Raw genomic sequence first — 17,598 nt, forward strand, 5'->3', positions numbered from 1 at the left:
ATCTTTTCCATATTTTATAATTGTTTCTCAAAGAGGCCTGTCTGAGCATGACACATCATCTCGTCCTTCGTGTCCACTCCATTTCAGGCCCACATTTAGGGACTCAGGCTCACTGACTCTGTGGCCCCTGAACAAGAGAATGTCTAGAAAGCTTAGGTCTGCCTTGGTGTGTGCTGACCTGAGGCTCTGCCTGGACTGACATGGATTTTGAATGGGATGGAGCTGTATTAGCTTGTAGGGGATGCCCTGAAACCAATGAGGCCCACTGCTGCCCCAGTCAACAATGCTGCACCTACTGGTGCTCTTCCCCAAATGTGGTGGTAGGGCCATGATGCCGAGAGCCCAGCTTCCGTGAGTAGGCTTGATGCCCCAGGCAGGAGATCCAATGTAAGTGTTGGTTGCTGTATACGTTGGCTTGGAAAAGAGACAATTTGCGTATCTCCTACTGTGGAACTTGAATTTTACAAACGAGAGATGCATGAAAACAATCTGTACAGAGTTGTAAATGGTTTTATTTAAAGTACTACTTCCCATTCTCATGAATGATAATATGTTCCATTGGCAAAGTCTCCCTTCTCATCTCTATATACATCTGAAAGTTCTTGGTAGCCTGTTCAATTTGTATGTTCAAAATAAATCATCTTTGCTGAAATATAACTTGCAATGTCCATGAATGAATATGTTAATTCAGTTCTAAAACAGATATTGGTTTTTCTTTTGTTCTATCAGAAGAATGTATGGCTGCCCAGGCTGGCTTTGATCAGTGAAATGCATTGGAATTAGAGCTACCTCCGATCTCTTGGGGCAGGAGGTAGAACATAAAATATCTGTATGTGATATAGATATATAAAAATATTAATGGGTGGTATCATTGAAAAGTTATACCATAGGCATTATTTTAAGAACTTTATGGGTTTTAACTCATTTGCTTCTCATACAATCTCACATAATGTATATATTGCTATCAACTCTACCTTGCAGAAAAGGAACCTAAGGAATGAATTTTCATACTTTGCTTAAGTTGCATAAGTGGTAAATGTTAGTGTTAGGCAGTTTAGCTCAGCAGACCATCAGATTAGCACAGTGGCTAATCTGTCTCTTGGTATGGAACTGCATAAATTTTCTCCTTCCTTACCAGAAACCAAGCGCACCAGGAAGGCCCTACTGGACTTGCATTGTCCACTCTGGCAGCCACATGTGGCCCTTAAGCACTTGAAATGTGATCAAACCAAATTGAGATATGCTATCAGAGTAAAATACATACAGTGTTTTGAAGACTTAGTTTGAGAAAATGAATGTCAAAAGTCTTTTTTTTTTTTTTGTAATTACAGTATTTCATATTAAGTGTTGAAATGGTATTTTTAGATATAAGCTGTCCCGGACTTAAAGTGATTCAACTTTACAACTTTGCAAAAGGAATATGCATTCAGTAGAAACTGTACTTGGAATTTTGAATTTGGACCTTTTCCTGGACTGGTGATACATGGTGTGATCCTCTCTTTTAATGCTGGGCCACAACTGTGAGACACAGCACACAGTCAGCCCTGTGATCACTAGGGGAAATGACCAACACTCTGCTGTGTGCTGTTGTTTGGTAGTTTGAAGAGAGTCAATGCAATTTTTTAGAAGGGGGGTACCAGGGATTGAACTCAGAGGCCCTCGACCACTAAGCCACATGCCCAGTCCTGTTTTGTGTTTTATTTAGAGACAGGGTCTCACAGAGTTGCTTAGCACCTCACTTTTTCTGAGGCTGGCTTGGAACTCGTGATCCTCCTGCCTCAGCCTCCTGAGCTGCTGGGATTACAGGCATGTGCCACCACACCTGGTAAAAGGTTGTTTTTTGTTTGTTTGTTTGTTTTTAATCTTATTATTTGTAGGGTTTTGTTTTTGTTTTTGTCTTTTTTGGAATTGGGGGTCAAACCCAAGTTTTTGCAAATGCGAGGCAAACGCTTTGCCGCTGAGCTACCTCTCAGCCCAAGTCAACATATTTTTTTTTGTTTGAACTCAGGGCCACTCAACCACTGAGTCACATCCCCAGCCCTTGTTTTTGTATTTTATTTAGAGACAGAATTTCACTGAGTTGCTTAGGGCCTTGCTAAATTGCTGAGGCAAGCTTTGGACTTGTGGTCCTCCTGCCTCAGCCTCCTGAGCTGCTAGGATTACAGACATGTGCCACCGTGCCTTGGGCTCAATGCATTTTTTTTTTTTTTTAGTTGTTGATGGACCTGTATTTTATTTGCTTATTTATGTGTGGTGCTGGGAATCAAACACAGTGCCTCACATGTACAAGGTAAGTGCTCTACAGCTGAGCTAAAACTCTAGCCCTCAATGCATTTTTGACTTAACAAAATTTTCAGTTGACAATGAGTTTATTGGGATGTAACCATATCATAAGCTGGGGAGCATCTCTACAAAGGAACAAATAAAATGCACCTTTACAATTAATTCCACTCCTTTCTTTTCACTTTTTAAAAAAACTGACTTCTGAAAAATTTAAAGTTCCATATATGGCTTGTCTTCCTGGTTGGCATTTCTGTTGGATGTGCTGACCAAGTTTGTTCATTCACTTCTTCACTCACTCATTGCACGTCCCGGACCCAGTGGGGCCAAAAGTGGCAAGATGGGAGGGTACCGTAGCTAAGAAGGCAGATGTGGCTCCTGTTCTCAGGTAGCTCAACATTCTAGAAAGGCTTGTAGGAACAGGCCAGATAGAATAATTATGTAAGTTGTTAATTAATTGCCATCATTATTCAGTGTTAAAAGGGAGAAGGAGTAGCTAGGAGAGATTACACTGAAGACACCTAACCCTTGGGGGCGATTCAGTAAATATTCATTCAATAAATATTTATTGAGTGAATGAATGAATCTGGGGGATTGGAGGGGGCTTATCTCAGGAAATTGCTTCTGAACACTCAGGAGAGAGGTGAGACACTGGGAACTTGTGCTGGGATCACAGGCCCCGCCCGCTGTGGGTGGCTGTTGTCCCCTGTAGATCTCAGGCACACAGTCATGCCCAAGAGTTTTGTGGGGTGAGCAAAGGCACGAAGGGGCTTCCTTGGAATGCAGAGGAATGGTCCTCAGGCACTGGGCGCATCTGAGGGGAGGGACTGGAGGGGCCACCTTCCCAGCCCTCTCCAGCATCATGCAGCACCCAAAACCCCAGCCTTGAGCCCGAGTTTCTCCCGCGTGGAGGCTGCCCATTGCTTCCTCTCCCTTTCCTCCTCACCCCTGCCAGGTTTGCCTCCGTAGCATTTCCCTGTACTGGCACCTTCCATTCGACAGAGTTTTATTTTGTGGTTGTTTCTGACCAGTGTAAATGAGATCTCCAGTAGGGAGAGTGACTTTTAAATCTTTTGTGACCTTAAAGTACAAAATGTTCCCAATTTCTTCCCTTGAGCAGTTTCCATTTCAGGGGCGAGTTACAATAGAGTGCTTATTCTTGTCCATAATAAGGTAGCAACTTGGAGAGGCGGTGAGGGAGGCTCCCTCACTGGGTGGCAGGAGTTTGCTGCCTGCTACTAGCCCCAAGTGGGAGGGAGCTGGGAGCAGGAACCAGTCTGGGGACAGAGGGCAGCTTTGGGTTGCATGGGAAGAGTGTTGGGCATCTGCCCTTGGATCCCCGTGAAGACCTTAGGGTATTGATGGTTGTGTCTCCTTTGGTTCTTATAGATCTGATTCTAAGTTGCCAAGTCACCCAATGAGCCAGAAAATAATAAAACCACCCTAACCCAGCAGGGATGATCTTGCTGGGTTCTGAGTTTGTGCATCAAACCTGGATCTTATATTGTATTTAAATACAAAGTGGTCCATCCCAGGGTGTTTTAGTCAGCTTTTTTCACTCCTGTGACTGAAGGATTTGACATGAACAACCGTAGTAGAAGATTTTATTTGAGGGCTCATGGTTTCAGAGATCTTGGTCCAGAGAAGGCTGACTCCATTCCTCAGGGCTTGAAGTGAAGCAGAACATCATGGTGGAAGAGTGTGGCCCAGGGAAGCAGCTCACATCATGGTGATCAAGAAGCAGAGAGAGAGAGACTCCAGATAGAAAATATATACTCTATAGCCACATCCCCAATTAACCACTTCTTCCAGCCACACCCCTAGCCATCACTCAGATAATCCCATCAAGAATAAATTCACTGATCGGATTAAAACTCTCGCAATCCAATCATTTCTCCTCTGAACCTTCTTGCATGGTCTCACATGTGAGCTTTTGGGGGACACCTCACATCCAAACCATAATACTAAGGTGAGCAACTATATCAGAAGGGAAATTAGGCACCACGCCCTGAACATATTGGGCACCTAACAAATATTTGTTAGATCAAAGAATAAAAATTTTCAGTAAGGAATGCCTTTTTTTTTTTTTTTGGTTAATTTGCTGCTGTGTACTGCTTAGGTGTCCACAGTAGCCAGCAAAGCATTGTAATGAGATTTTGATAAACATTGTGTGACTTTGGTTTAAGGTTGTCTAAAATCCCAACTTGGGCTAGTTGTCCCTGCAGTCTCTTCCTGCTCTAGGATTCTGTGACTCTTTGAAGTACAGCTGAGCAGCGATATGGTCTGACTTGGAGGAGCTTATATTCAAGGGTTTGTGTCTACCCGGTGGTGCCATTGTTTCTTTGCAGCAGGATGACTCACTGTCACTATTGACATTTGGGGCTGAATAATTCACTGTGGCAGGCACCATCCTGGGCCTATGCAGCATCCCTAGCCTCTCCGCACTAGATGCCAGTGGTACCTATCTCTCCCTACACAGGGTGAAAAGCAAAGATGCTTTTAGATATTGCCCAACATCTCTAAGGGTGAGGGGGGATAATTTCTGTGTGAGAACTGTTGATCTACAGGAATAAAGGAAGACGGCAGTGCCGATGACGTGAAAAAGTCCATTATGCCAAGGCAGTCTCTACTGGCATATATCACATAACATGGAGTTTTTGAGGGTTTATCTTCCTAAAGCACTTTATTTAGCACACATTAAAATTGCAGATTTCTCTTAGTGCTCACTGATGGGGTAGGGACACAGCGGGAGGAGGCTTCTGCAGCACAGTGTGGCTCTGGAGTTGGCTAACTGAACAAGGGTGACATCTGGCCTACTGCTTTGTCCTCTGTCATATTTCTTTCTTCTGTTCCTTAGGGCCGAGGATCTAGATCCTGCTTCTAGATCCCGAATGTCCACTAAAACCACCAGGGGGGGCGGCTTACATGGATAACGTGCCTGGCTTCACTGCCAGGAATCCCACTTAGTAGCTGGGCATCTGTAGTTTTCTAAAGCTTCTCAGGTGATTTGACTGTGCAGCTGAGGCCATGAGCCCCCTGGTGGGCAAGGAGCTTGGTTTTGCCATGGGATCTACCCAGCTTTAGCTTCAGCTGACCAAACTTCTCTGAGTTTCCTTGTTGATGAAACTGGTATAACAGTAGCTCCCCCAAAGCTACGGTGACAAGTAAAGGAGGCATTTCCAGAGAGGGCCTGTCGTGATCCACAAATCCCCTGGTCTTCTGGGCTTCCTTGTCTTGTCCACACCCTTCTGCCTCTCTTTCCCTTTTGGCTCCCAGCCAGTTCCCAGGGTACTCTATGGTGTCCCCGTGAGGTCCCTGTGAGATTGCCTCCTTTGACTCCCAAGGCACCTGGAAAGAAAACAGTCCTGCAAGTTTTTGAGACACTGGGGCTGAGACAGGGGCTCAGAGGGGTCTCCTGGCATGTTCCTAGAGACCATCAGAGGGGGCCAGCAGTGAGCTGCCAGTGAGCATGCCTGGCCAGGGCCTGCTTTTTTTTTTAAGTGGGGGTGAGGATGGGGATGAGGTTGGCCGTTGGGACAGATCTTGTATACTTAGTAAGCCTGGGTTACTTGGGTCAGCTGAAGGTGACATGAAAGAGAGAGGTCCTATTCATTCTCTCACATGTATCCTTTGAAGTTCTTTTCTTCTTAAAGGGCCCCCTGCCGAGGTAAGCCCCTCAGAATTGGAACAATGGCTTGGTGATGTTTAACTAGGGAGTGATAAATAGCTTTGAAAAGAGTGCTGTTGTGTGGGGGCTACTGACCAGAGATAAGGTTTAACCAGGGGTGAGTGGTTCCTGTGAACATTTGGCCCGTGCCTGAGTTATAACACTTCCCCACCCCCTGCATCACGCCCCCACCACCACTTTATCAAGCAGAGATTAGTAGTCAAGGGTGTATTAGCATGCAGTGGAGTGGTCTTATAAATAAGCACAAATGTTATGTCCCCAGTTCATTCTCTTCCTTTGGAATGTAGTGTTTGTAAAATATATACAATGATTGTGTTTCCTTAGTTTACCAAAAATAGGGCAGGTGATTTTAGCCAGAAATTACTGGTAAATTCATTCATCCTGCCTAAGAAACACATTATGATCATTTCATTAGACCAATGATTTGCAACTGGTGGTGATTTTGCCTTCCAGGAGGACATTTGGCAATGCCTAGAGACATTAATTTTTTTAAGTTGTAGATGAACACAATATCTTTATTTCATTTATTTATTTGTATGCAGTGCTGAGGATTGAACCCAGTGCCCCACACTTACTAGGCAAGTCCTCTACCATTGAGCTACAATCCCAGCCCTTAGAGACATTTTTCGATTGTGACAGATAGGGGAGACTGATGTAGAGACCCAGGGTGCTGCTAAACATCCCAAAATGCACAGGACAGTCCTCCCCCACAAAAACCAAAATATCACCCAGTCTAACATGTCAACAGTGTTGAGGTTAGATAAAGGCATGTCCAATACTGGCTCTGGGACGTGAAGTTCAAGTGGCTCAGTCTGATGGAATCTCGGCTCTCATCTCTGAAACAGCTAGCTTAGCTTGGTGATGTTCACAGTTAGATCTAAGCACACTGTGCCCAAATGATGATGATAACTGCATTCAGACCTCTATTTCATTAGCACCTACTTTGCCGAGTCCAGACTGGGCTCCTTAGGGACATTGCCTTATTGGATTCTCACAGAAGTTCCTGGACACAGGTGATAAAAATAAAGGAGTGGTAACTCGGACAAGTGAAATTGCCTGGCTAATGCCACACAGCCGGTGAGCATAGGAATTGGGATTTGTACACCGGTCTCCACCTCCACAGTCTGGATCACCTAATTCCCAAGATCATCAAGGGCAAGGCAGTGGCTGAGCATCTGGATTCTTTCATTCAGGTTTGGGATAGAATTTGTTCAAGACTTGGTTTTTCCAAATTTTCTTCAGGTAATCTGCTGTTGAATCAAGTCCTCACTTCGGTAATTTTTTAATCCCACTTTGATTTATTTCTTATGCGTAGTGATTTTGGCCAGAACCCTTTCAGAAGTCACATTAACTTTATTTCACACAAGGGCAGGAGAACTTGCCTGGGTTTCTCAAGTTGTAGGCTGTCTAAGGAAAGTGAATGGTAGTTCCTGGGCTTTCTCTGGATACTTTCAAGTGTTCCTTATCAGCTGGGGTGACACTATTCTTTTCCACATTGGCTGTGAGGAGATCAAAGCTCAGGGACCCTCCAGGCCACCCATGTGTGGAGTCTGGGAGTATGTCTATCACTCACATGACTGGCTTGACTCTGAGGTCCTTCTGGGCAGCTCTGGAGAGATCTCCTGGGATACTGGGCAGCCAGGCTGGATATAATTGTGTGTTGTTTAATGGTGGAGACACATCTGAGGAATGTGCTAGTAGGGGTTTTTGTTGTGTGAACCTCATAGAGTGTACATACACCGACCTATATGGTGTAGTCTACTACACACCTAGGCCATGTGGGACTTTATATATATAAAAGTCTATTGCTCTTAGGATCATGCTGAACAAAACAACATTGAGATGAAATCAAGCACCAGGGAAAAATGTTCATTGAGGGTCAAATTTCATTTGTGATAGCACCTGGCAAGTTTGGATTGGTCCTTTTCTGCCCTGATCATGGGCTGTATAGGCTGCTTTGGGGCAGACTAAACATGTTAGCAAGGCCTCAGTCCTTAGCAATGGACAGAGGTATGGCGGGCAGTGTCCAGACAAGGATTTGTTTTCTGATGTGGTATTTACTTAAAAGTCTCTTGGCGCAAGTGGGAATTTGGATTACATGAGGAACAGTAAGTAGTATAAAATCCATTCTTTAAAGCCTGGCTGGGAGCAGGCCCCGGGCAAAACTGTGTGTGTGTGAAGTTTGCTTCTAGTTCTACTAGGTCCTTGCGTCTGCCCTTCTTTACTTATTCTTCCATCAATTTCCCCAGCTCACAATTTCCTTCTATAGTGAAGTAAAAATGACTGTTGAGACTGTTACTTATACTCCCAGTAATTTCTCCTATTGAGGACAAGTAGCCTTAAACCAAAGAAGGAGTTGCAGTTGTACAGTAGAAATAACAGTGCATCACATAAAAATAGCATTTATGCAGTAACTTTCTGTGTACCTGGAGGTCATGGTTGATATTGCTGCTTCCTTACTCGGCAACCATCCCAGACCAACTCCTTCTCCCTGGCAGAGCCCTGAAGTCCCAGTTGACTCCAGGCCTTGCTGTCTTCTAGGATGGGTGACCATATTCCAGTGCTCTGGGGTGCTTGCTGCCTTGGTCTAATCCTATCATGCACCTGGATTCCTGTTGCCAAGGATTGGTGCAGGCCTGGAAATGCAATGCCAACTGCCAATGAGACAGGAGAGGGCTCTGGGAAAGACTCTCTCCTTGACAAAGATGGTCTCTCAGGGGAGCATCTACCTCCTGCTCTCCTGCTAGCTGTGGCCTGAGATGGTGCTGCTTGGTGCATCTTGCATTCCTTGAGGGAGACCCGTTGAAGGAGGCAAGACAGAATGATGGAGAGTATCTGGGTCTTGGACAACATTTAAAACCCCTGCTTGATAGCCTTGGAACTTGGTGTTCTGTGAAATAATAAATTAAGTATGTATATCATTTATGTGTATAATTTTACATATACATAATTTTTAATGATACCTTTAGTTGGGTCTTCTGTTATTTAGAGTCAATCATCTCACTTCATCATACAACTTAATACTGAGGCAATGGAGCTCCGAGGACTTAAATAATTTTCCCGCAGTCACACAGGCAGTGGGTGGGGCCCAGGGTCAGTACCTGCCTTCAATGTGCCTGATTCTCAACCACCATGGTCAAAAATCTAACTCTTGCCTCTGTGATCTTAAGTATTCCTTTAGCCTTGCTGGAACTCAATGTTTCTCATCTGAGGATAAAAAGACTGGATGGTCTCAAATGCCTTTTCCAACTTGAAGCTTTTAGGAATAAAATTCTGACTAAAATTGTTGGTTCCCTATGGGGACCCAAGCGCAGGCACCAGTGTACAAAAATGGAAAGAATGGAGGTTTGTATTTGTGATTCCTTAGATGCAGATAAGCTAATCCGCCTCTGGATAACAGAAGTTGAAACAAATTTGTTGTAACATATCAGATGGATCTGGAGTGGCCTCTAAGGCAGTCACTGCCATCCCCAGGGCTGCCTGCTGGATTTTGCAGCTGGCACCTGTGCTACCACCTTGCCAGGCACTGGAGGCCTTACTGGTAGCCTTAGATTATACTCTAGAATGTCCTCAATTCTTCGCTTGTGCCTGGTAAAAATCTCAGTTGAAAGTGTTTAAGTCGTATGGACTTAAGTTGTAGGCCCTGGTTGTCACATCAGGGAAATCAAGTGTCTGAGGTTGGCTTCTCCCAGAACCAGCACTGGAACAAGAGTTCAATTATGGGTAGTGTGTCTGAGAGGTCATTCAAGAAAACACTGGTCAGGGAGTGGGGAAGTTACACTGGGAAGGGAATGAAGCAACAAGGAGTTTGTTATTGAACAAATTACCCTGTGAGCAACCAGGGCTTAGTCCTATTGGAGAATTCTGGAAGACAATGTAGGCCATGTCCGTCAGAAGGGAAAAGGAGCAGATTATTTATCCATCAAGCCTCCACAGTCGCTGATTGACGGCTGCTGGCTGTGGAGGTGAGGCGACATCCCCGGCTTGTCCCGCATTTTGCATGAGCACAGTGGGCTGTGTGGGCCAAAGAAAGTTCTCTGGTGATGGGTCACAGGAGCTGGCAGTTGGAAGTCTGCACAAGCACCTGGCACTTGCCCTTCTCACCAGAATTCACACAATGTAGGGAGTATGCTCAGAAGCCAGGCAGCCCGTGGCCAACAGCTATCACAGGGCCTGGGAAGTCGTGTCAAGTAGGAGATCACACTGTGTAGGGGTCCCATACACACCTGGGTCCCTCAGGTGTCTCCAGTGACTGAGGCCTGTCCTACTTACTAGATGTGTGTGTCTGACACACACATCTGCATATGTGTCTGGGACCATATGGGAGCATCTTTGACCTTTTTTACTCCCTTCTCTCTTACCAATTCTTCACAATGCTAGACACATAGCAGTCATTAATAAATACCATAATTAGTAGTATAGGTAGGTTGGTGGGAAACTAGAATCATCAGTCTTTGGAAGAACCCTGTAAGTCGTGTAGAGCACAAACTTTTCCACCTTGAAACCCTTTCTACAGCATCCTCTTTGTGACTCATAGTCATAGTTGTTGCCCAAAGATTTCCAGGGGACAGTGCAGCATCATGGTGAGAAGGGGGACTCCATAGTAGACTCCTGCCCTGGAATTGTCTCTGAGAGATGTATTCTATGTATGGCCTTGGGTAAAGGTTCCCAGCCCGAGTTTTCTTATTGTAGATAAGAAAACTATTTTGTAGAAATGAAGATAATGGCACTTTCTTCTTATATAGGGTTGTAAGGATTAAATAGGGAAGTAAATATAAACATATGGAAAACATAAAAGTAAGTATATACACAAATAACATATACGTATATATCTATACAGATATTTATATCCTTGCAGATTCAGATATATTTATATATATATATATATATACACACATATATTTTTAATTGTCAGTGGATCTTCATTTTTTATTTATTTATATGTGGTGCTTACAGTTGAACCCAGTACCTCACACAAGTTAGGCAAGTGTTCCATCACTGAGCTATGACCCTAGCCCTAAAGATATGGATATTTAACACAGAGTAAGCAAACGGCAAATAACAAATAGTACTAGTTAGAAAGTGAGTCCATCTCCCTGAGTGTGGATTTCTTCATTTGGGAATAGCTGCTATTGATAGTGAGTGCTTGAATACATCAAGCCCGTGTCTTTTGTCCTCTAACTTCCACACAAAGAATCAATATTGAAACAAAAATTTAAATTCCACTCGCTCAACCGAAGAATTTTAAAACATGTGTTGATCTTGTTTTGCCTTCTGAAACTGTAAAGGACATATATATATTTCCTTTATATCATTTGCCTTCAAATAAGAGATGTGAGTTATTGCCTCTAGGTCACTGTTCCCCAAATTGTCTTCGGAAAATGCTACTCTCCACAAGACAGAAAATCACGATACCCATTTGTGCATGAAGGGCTCTGAAAAGTTCTGCAATAAACGATTCCCAAACTAATTTGAACATGGAACTATTTTCTCATGTGACATCTATTATTCACATCCCTGCCATTCCCTGCTATCTATTCTGACTTGTTTGCCTTCTTTCCAACAAGCTTCTTGGTATCGACCACAAAGACGACAGACACAGGAAAAAAGTATTTTAATTAACTTTTGTTTCTTAGCTGGAAAACATTTTTCTCTCACCTTTTTCTTTGTTCTTTTCAGGAGGACATTTTTTCACTGTCTGCACATCTGCACAGCTGAAAAGACAAGAAAAAGCCACAGGAGAGCCCCTGCTGTCTCTGACCCTTCCTGCTCCAGGCTGCTAACCCTCGGCAGCCAGAGATCTGAGAGCCCCACACAGTGGAAGCCCTGCCGCCATCTCCCCACTGCCCTCAAAGAGGGGTTTTCTCGCTGCTGTGGGCATGAAAAATTATAACCCCACAAAGAGGGCACATTTTCACCAGAACCTTCTCATCTTCAACCTCTTCCTCATGCTCCTAAAAACCAGTGCTGGAGGAGAATATCTGCTCTGTTCATTCAATGAGTCACTGAGCTCCTCACAAAAGCTGGAGGTTGGGAAAAAAAAAAAAGGTGACTTCCATGATCTGAACAGCAGTGGCTCCTCCTCATTGTTTCTGCCTTGTACATGCACAGGTGCTCTCTGGAAGCACAGGATCTCAGTGCTGGAAGGGAACCTGGACATCATCAAGCCCATACTTTGCTTTTTACAAGTGAATCAGCTGTATCCCAGAAAGGTTAAGTGTTTTGACCCAAGTCACACAGCAGGGATAGCTTCTTCCCACACTGCTCTTTTTCCTTGCTTTCTTCTCTCTCTCTCTCTCTCTCTCTGAATGTGTGTGTGTGTGTGTGTGTGTGTGTGTGTGTGTTTGGGGGTTATGAGGATATGGGGAGCCTATGGCTTCACAAATCTGATTTTTTTTAACCTTTCCCCACTTGCAGCCAAGAAATGTACTGCTGTGCTTAAGATCTCTTTCATCATTCAGTAAATATTTATTAAGTGCTTACTGGGTGTCAGGCGTTGTGCCAGGGTATGCTTCCACTGTGTTAAAAAACATGACTTATTTTCCTCTGAAGCTGGTAGAATGAGGTCCTTGGCTTAGCTGGAAATGTATAAAAAATACCATTTTATATTTTTGGGCATGAGATACGTTAGCTCCACCGCCAAAGAACCCCTTTTGCTCTTTCCAGTCACTTGGTATTTCTTGAACCAAGTCAGTCCCTGACTGAGACCTTTGACTTGAAACTTCACGGCAGTATCCTGCAGCGTCTTTGTGTATCTGTTTCCTTGCAGGGAACAAGAGGCAGTCCCCTTCCTTGAGGGTTAGGATGCCAACCCCCATCTCCAGATTGCAAGGGGTAGAATGAGGAGTGGGGAAGGGAATGGAAGGAGCATGCTCTCGCCTGTAATCCCTACTCCTCTAGCTGATCAATTTGTAAGGTCCTACTTTGAAGTATTAAAGCTCAAGTTCCAGGAACAATTACCAAGTCCCTGTCCTATGCCAGTCACAGCTGTAGGTACTTGGATATATTAGTGAACAAAACAGGTGAAGATCTCTGTCCTTGTGGAACGCACATGTGATCTGTCCGGCTCACCTGTAACTCTGTCACTGTAAGGGGGTTCAAGGACGCCTCTCCAGAGGCAGAGGAGACCTCTATTCAGACCTTCCAGACTCTTGACAGGTCACAGAAGAAACTTAAGGACATGTCAGTGTTTAGCAAAGAGAAAGAACTTTATTAGAAAGTAAAAGGTTAAGATGAGCATTTTCAGGGCAGATTGTGGACTGGATAGAGAGTGAGAAGCACTCTCTGAGGTCTTGGGCTCTTCTTTCAAAGAAAACTTGGTGGTGTTGGGCATGGAAAGGTACATGAAGGTGATATCAGTCTGGGGGTCACAAGATGGCCTTTGATGGACTGGCTCTTCTCAGGATCGGCAAGCCCACATCTCCTCTAGCTGATCAATTTTTAACATTTGGAATAAACTTATAGGATTTTTCAAATATTGTATTTTCCTTTGCTTAAACTATTTAAAATACACGTGTTGGTACATTGCATAAGGTAATTTTTGTAAATGAGTGAATTTCTAGGAACTTTAAGATTATGAATGAAGATTTATTTTTTCTCAGAATTTTGGGAGTGACAGTCCTGGGGGAGAAATGACTGGGTAGTGACAGGCCTGGAAAGAACACTGGCTTGGGGGGGTAAAGGCATGAGGAACTTTAGGACAAGACTCTCAGGCTCAAGTTATAGTCTCTTTTCCCCCCCTTGTCCTTTTTACCTAATTATTTTTTGTTATTTTTTTAAAAAATAGAGAGAGAGGGGAGAGAGAGAGAGAGTTTTTTTTTTAATATTTATTTTTAGTTTTCGGCGGACACAACATCTTTGCTTGTATGTGGTGCTGAGGATCGAACCTGGGCCGCACGCATGCCAGGCGAGCGCTCTACTGCTTGAGCCACATCCCCAGCCCATTTTTTGTTATTTTTCTATCCTGCCTCAATCTAGAGAAAGAATGAGACACAGGACTGGCCCTGAGGCTGTTCACCAGGAGCAAGGAAGAGACAGGAGCACTTCCACAGGAATAAACTTTACCCATCCCCAGGTTTTGGGCCCTAACTTCCCTTGTATCCACTTATTCTTTGTAACTGAGAACTCTGATCTTCATCAGGAGGCTGGGGGAGGCCCAGACTCAACCCCATCATTCCACCTGCATAGAAGGTGGGGCTCCTTGGCAACTGAGGTCCAACTTATTTCTGCCGTAAGTTGGAGAGGAATCTAGAAGGATGCCCCTGTAACATTCTAGAACTCAGAGACAGCAGAGACCAGTATTCTCCTGCCTAATGCAGTGAGGAGATTGTAGAAGCTGTTTCATTAGAAGCAAGGTTTATATCTGGGTGCAGCGGTACTCGCCTGTAATCCCAGTGGCTTGGGGGCAGGGGGCTGAGGCAGAAGGACTGCAACTTCAAAGCTAGCCTCAGCAATTTAGTGAATTCCTAAGCAACTCAGCAAGACCCTGTCTCTAAATAAAATGCATATGGCTCAGTGGTTGAGTGCCCCTGGGTTCAATCCCTGGTACCAAAAATACAAATTTTTTAAAAAAGGAAGCAGCAAGGTTTTCAAAGTGTGTCTTTCTGGACCAGCATCCTTAGCATCAAGCAATGTGTTCATCATATGTTGTTGGCCCCCCCAACTGAAAACAACAAACGTGTTCTATCTCACTGTGTCTGTGGGCCAGAACTCTGATCTGGCTTAGCTGGAAGCTTTGCATTCAAGATCTGTCATCATGAGGTTGGAGTCCAGCCACCAGCAGGGGCTAGGTACTCTTCTGAAGGCTTGCCTTAGTTGAGCGAATCCATTTCCAATTAACTCCTGTGCTTGCTGTTGGCCTCAGCCTCTTACCACATCAGCCTCTTCCTATGGCTGTTTCATAACATGGCAGCTGGCCTGGTCTGGAGCAAGTGATCCAACACCTAATGTGCCTACATCTGGAATTGACGTCCATCACTTCTGCCATATTCTACATGTTAGAAACAGATCAGTAAGTCCAGTCTATACTCAGGGGAGGGTATTCCATCAATGTGTGAATACCAAGAGTGAGGATGATTGCATGCCATCTTAGGGGTGCCTACTGTACCTGGGAACTTGTTTGACATGCAGATTTTGGGGCTCCATTTCAGACCTACTGAATCCAAAACTCTAGGAAGCGTGAATACATGCTTGGACAATTCTGATGATTCTTAAGTTTGACAACATCATTTTAGAGTAGGGGATCACTGAACTTCATTTTAGGCATTATGGGCCTTTCTATCTCAACTACTGGATTCTGCCATGTAGTGGGAAAGTCTTATAGTCAAGATGTGAGTGGATATGGCCATGTTCCAACCAAACTTTATTTATAGCCATGGTGGATAAGGCCCCACAGGCTGTAGTTTTATGTGATCAGATTTGGGAAGCATTACTTCCATGTTTCTTTCTTTATCAGGCAAAGTTCTTTTCTTTTTTTTTTTTTTTTTTCTTCCAGGTGAGTCTGAGATCATACTACTCCCTGGCTTCTGAGTGGTTATCAAGACTCAGCATAAAGGGTTGTATATACGGTCGAGCTTTCTGATGCTATTTTTTGGTGGCTCCCAATAAACCATGAGTTCTTTGAGATAGGCTAGGAACATGGACTTTGGAGTCAGACAGATGTGAACTTGAAAGCTGGTTCTACCAGTGTTGTGAGCATGCTAAGTTATTTAGCCTCTCTGTGCCTCAGCACAGAGAGGATGAGATAAGTAAAGCATACACTCCACACTGTTATGATAAGGTGTTGTTCTAATTACCAATTATTGTATGACACATCACGCCAAATTTAGTGGCTTAAAGTAGCAACAGCTGGGCAGGTCTTCTGCTCCACTGGTACCATCTGGGGCTGCAATTATTTGCAGGCTGGACGGGGCTGCATCCAAAATGGTTTCCTCTGTCCCCCATGTGACTGCTAGTGGTACTGGCTGTAGGATGGAAGCTCATCTGGTTTTGGCTCTGGAGCATCTTGGTTCTCTTCTGCATGGCCTCACCATATGCCTGGGTGTTTCACAGCATACATGGTGGCTGGTTTCTAAGAGGGAACATTCCAAGTGCATATAAGCCTTGGGGAATTCACAGCATCACTTTGGAGGCAAATCAGAGGATCAGCTCAGATTCCAGAGAGGAGTGGCAAAAATAAGTAAGCAAGTAAGTAAGTAAATAAATAACATTGCAGCCATCTTTAAGTCTCTGTAGGAGTAAATGACATTAATCGTAAGAAGGGCTTGCCATGGGGCCTGGACTGTGACAGACAATGAGTCTTAAGGACTTGGGTAGGAAGCAGAAGCTCTCCTGTCCACTCTGTGCCCTACACATGAGTGCTTATTGCTTGTTCATGAACTGTGTTTCTTCAGGGTCTGCTGGATGGGCTGGAAGGTCTCAAGAAGGATTCCTCTTCTCTCTGTGCTCTTCAACCACTTATTCAGTTTCTTACATTGGTTCTCACAGCTCTTTAGTTTCCCAGGAGCTTTGCAGGCCTAGTGTCCCTCAGTGAGTTTTATAAGAAACGACAGGAGGGTCTAGTAGGATGCTCTGAGGCGATCTGATTGGCTCAAGGTCTTGCCCTCCTCTGGGCTGATGGGAAATGGATCTTAGCTACAGACAAAGGCCCAGCCTGTGGGCAGACAGGGGGTCAAAGAGAGAAAATGCCTTCTCATTGTCATTCTCCTTAAGGGAGACCTCTGTGAAATCTGCCCTTTGTTAGGGGCCAGGGGAGAGGAGCCACAGAGCAGTGCTGATTATTTACATCCTATTAAACACAACTTTTTGAGGAAAAGCAGCCCCCAAACTTCACAGCCTAAGAAGGTTAGGACTATATTTGGTAAGTTGATTTCAATTGGATGTGAAGGCTGATCCCAAGCTGGAATAGAGTAGTAGCTGCAAAGAAAGAAGCCAGATAGGAAATGTGAGTTAAGTGGCCCGGTGTGGAGCAGCAGGGACTGGTGAGGCCAGGGAAAATGGAGAGTGAGGACTCCATTCAAGGGGCTCCTAAGTGAAATGTGTCTTCCCTTTGGGCCACAGACGCCATTGTTGATAGGTTTTCACATTTTAAAGAAAAGTCTGAAATATAGGCTTTCATTGAAATGTCCTGTTTGCTCAAAGTTGGGAGCTAATTTAAAATGTTAATATTGCTATTCTGTCCCATTTTAAGTATCCACCCAGACACACCTACACACACCCTAGTGGGCACAGTGGCCCTGACTGGTGACCCCACACAACCTGCCAGCAATGCAGGAGGGCACTGCAACTCTTCCTGAGTGGCAAGGACTCTGTCACCTAGGAGGTAGGAGAGAGCAGGGAGCTGGAGGGTTCTGACGGAATGCTTTGGGGCATAACTGAACATTGATCCTTACTTAATCACGGAAAAGATGGTGTGGCCCTGTGTGAGTGCTGATATCTGAGGTGCCCCGAAGTGAGGAACTGAGAGCCTTGAGCGTCCTAAGAAAGGGCAGAGCGGAGTCTGAGTCTTCTCTGCTGGCTGTTTGGGGGCTGGAGGTGCTCTTCTTGTTTAGAAGAGGAGGAGTCCCTGAGATTCCTTTGGGGACTCACCAGAAGTCCTGAAGAATGCCCCCAGTGGACCTGAGTCAGCCCTG

Source organism: Marmota marmota, unplaced genomic scaffold, assembly GCF_001458135.2.
Source record: "Marmota marmota marmota unplaced genomic scaffold, marMar, whole genome shotgun sequence".
NCBI classification, from domain to species: Eukaryota; Metazoa; Chordata; class Mammalia; order Rodentia; family Sciuridae; genus Marmota; species Marmota marmota.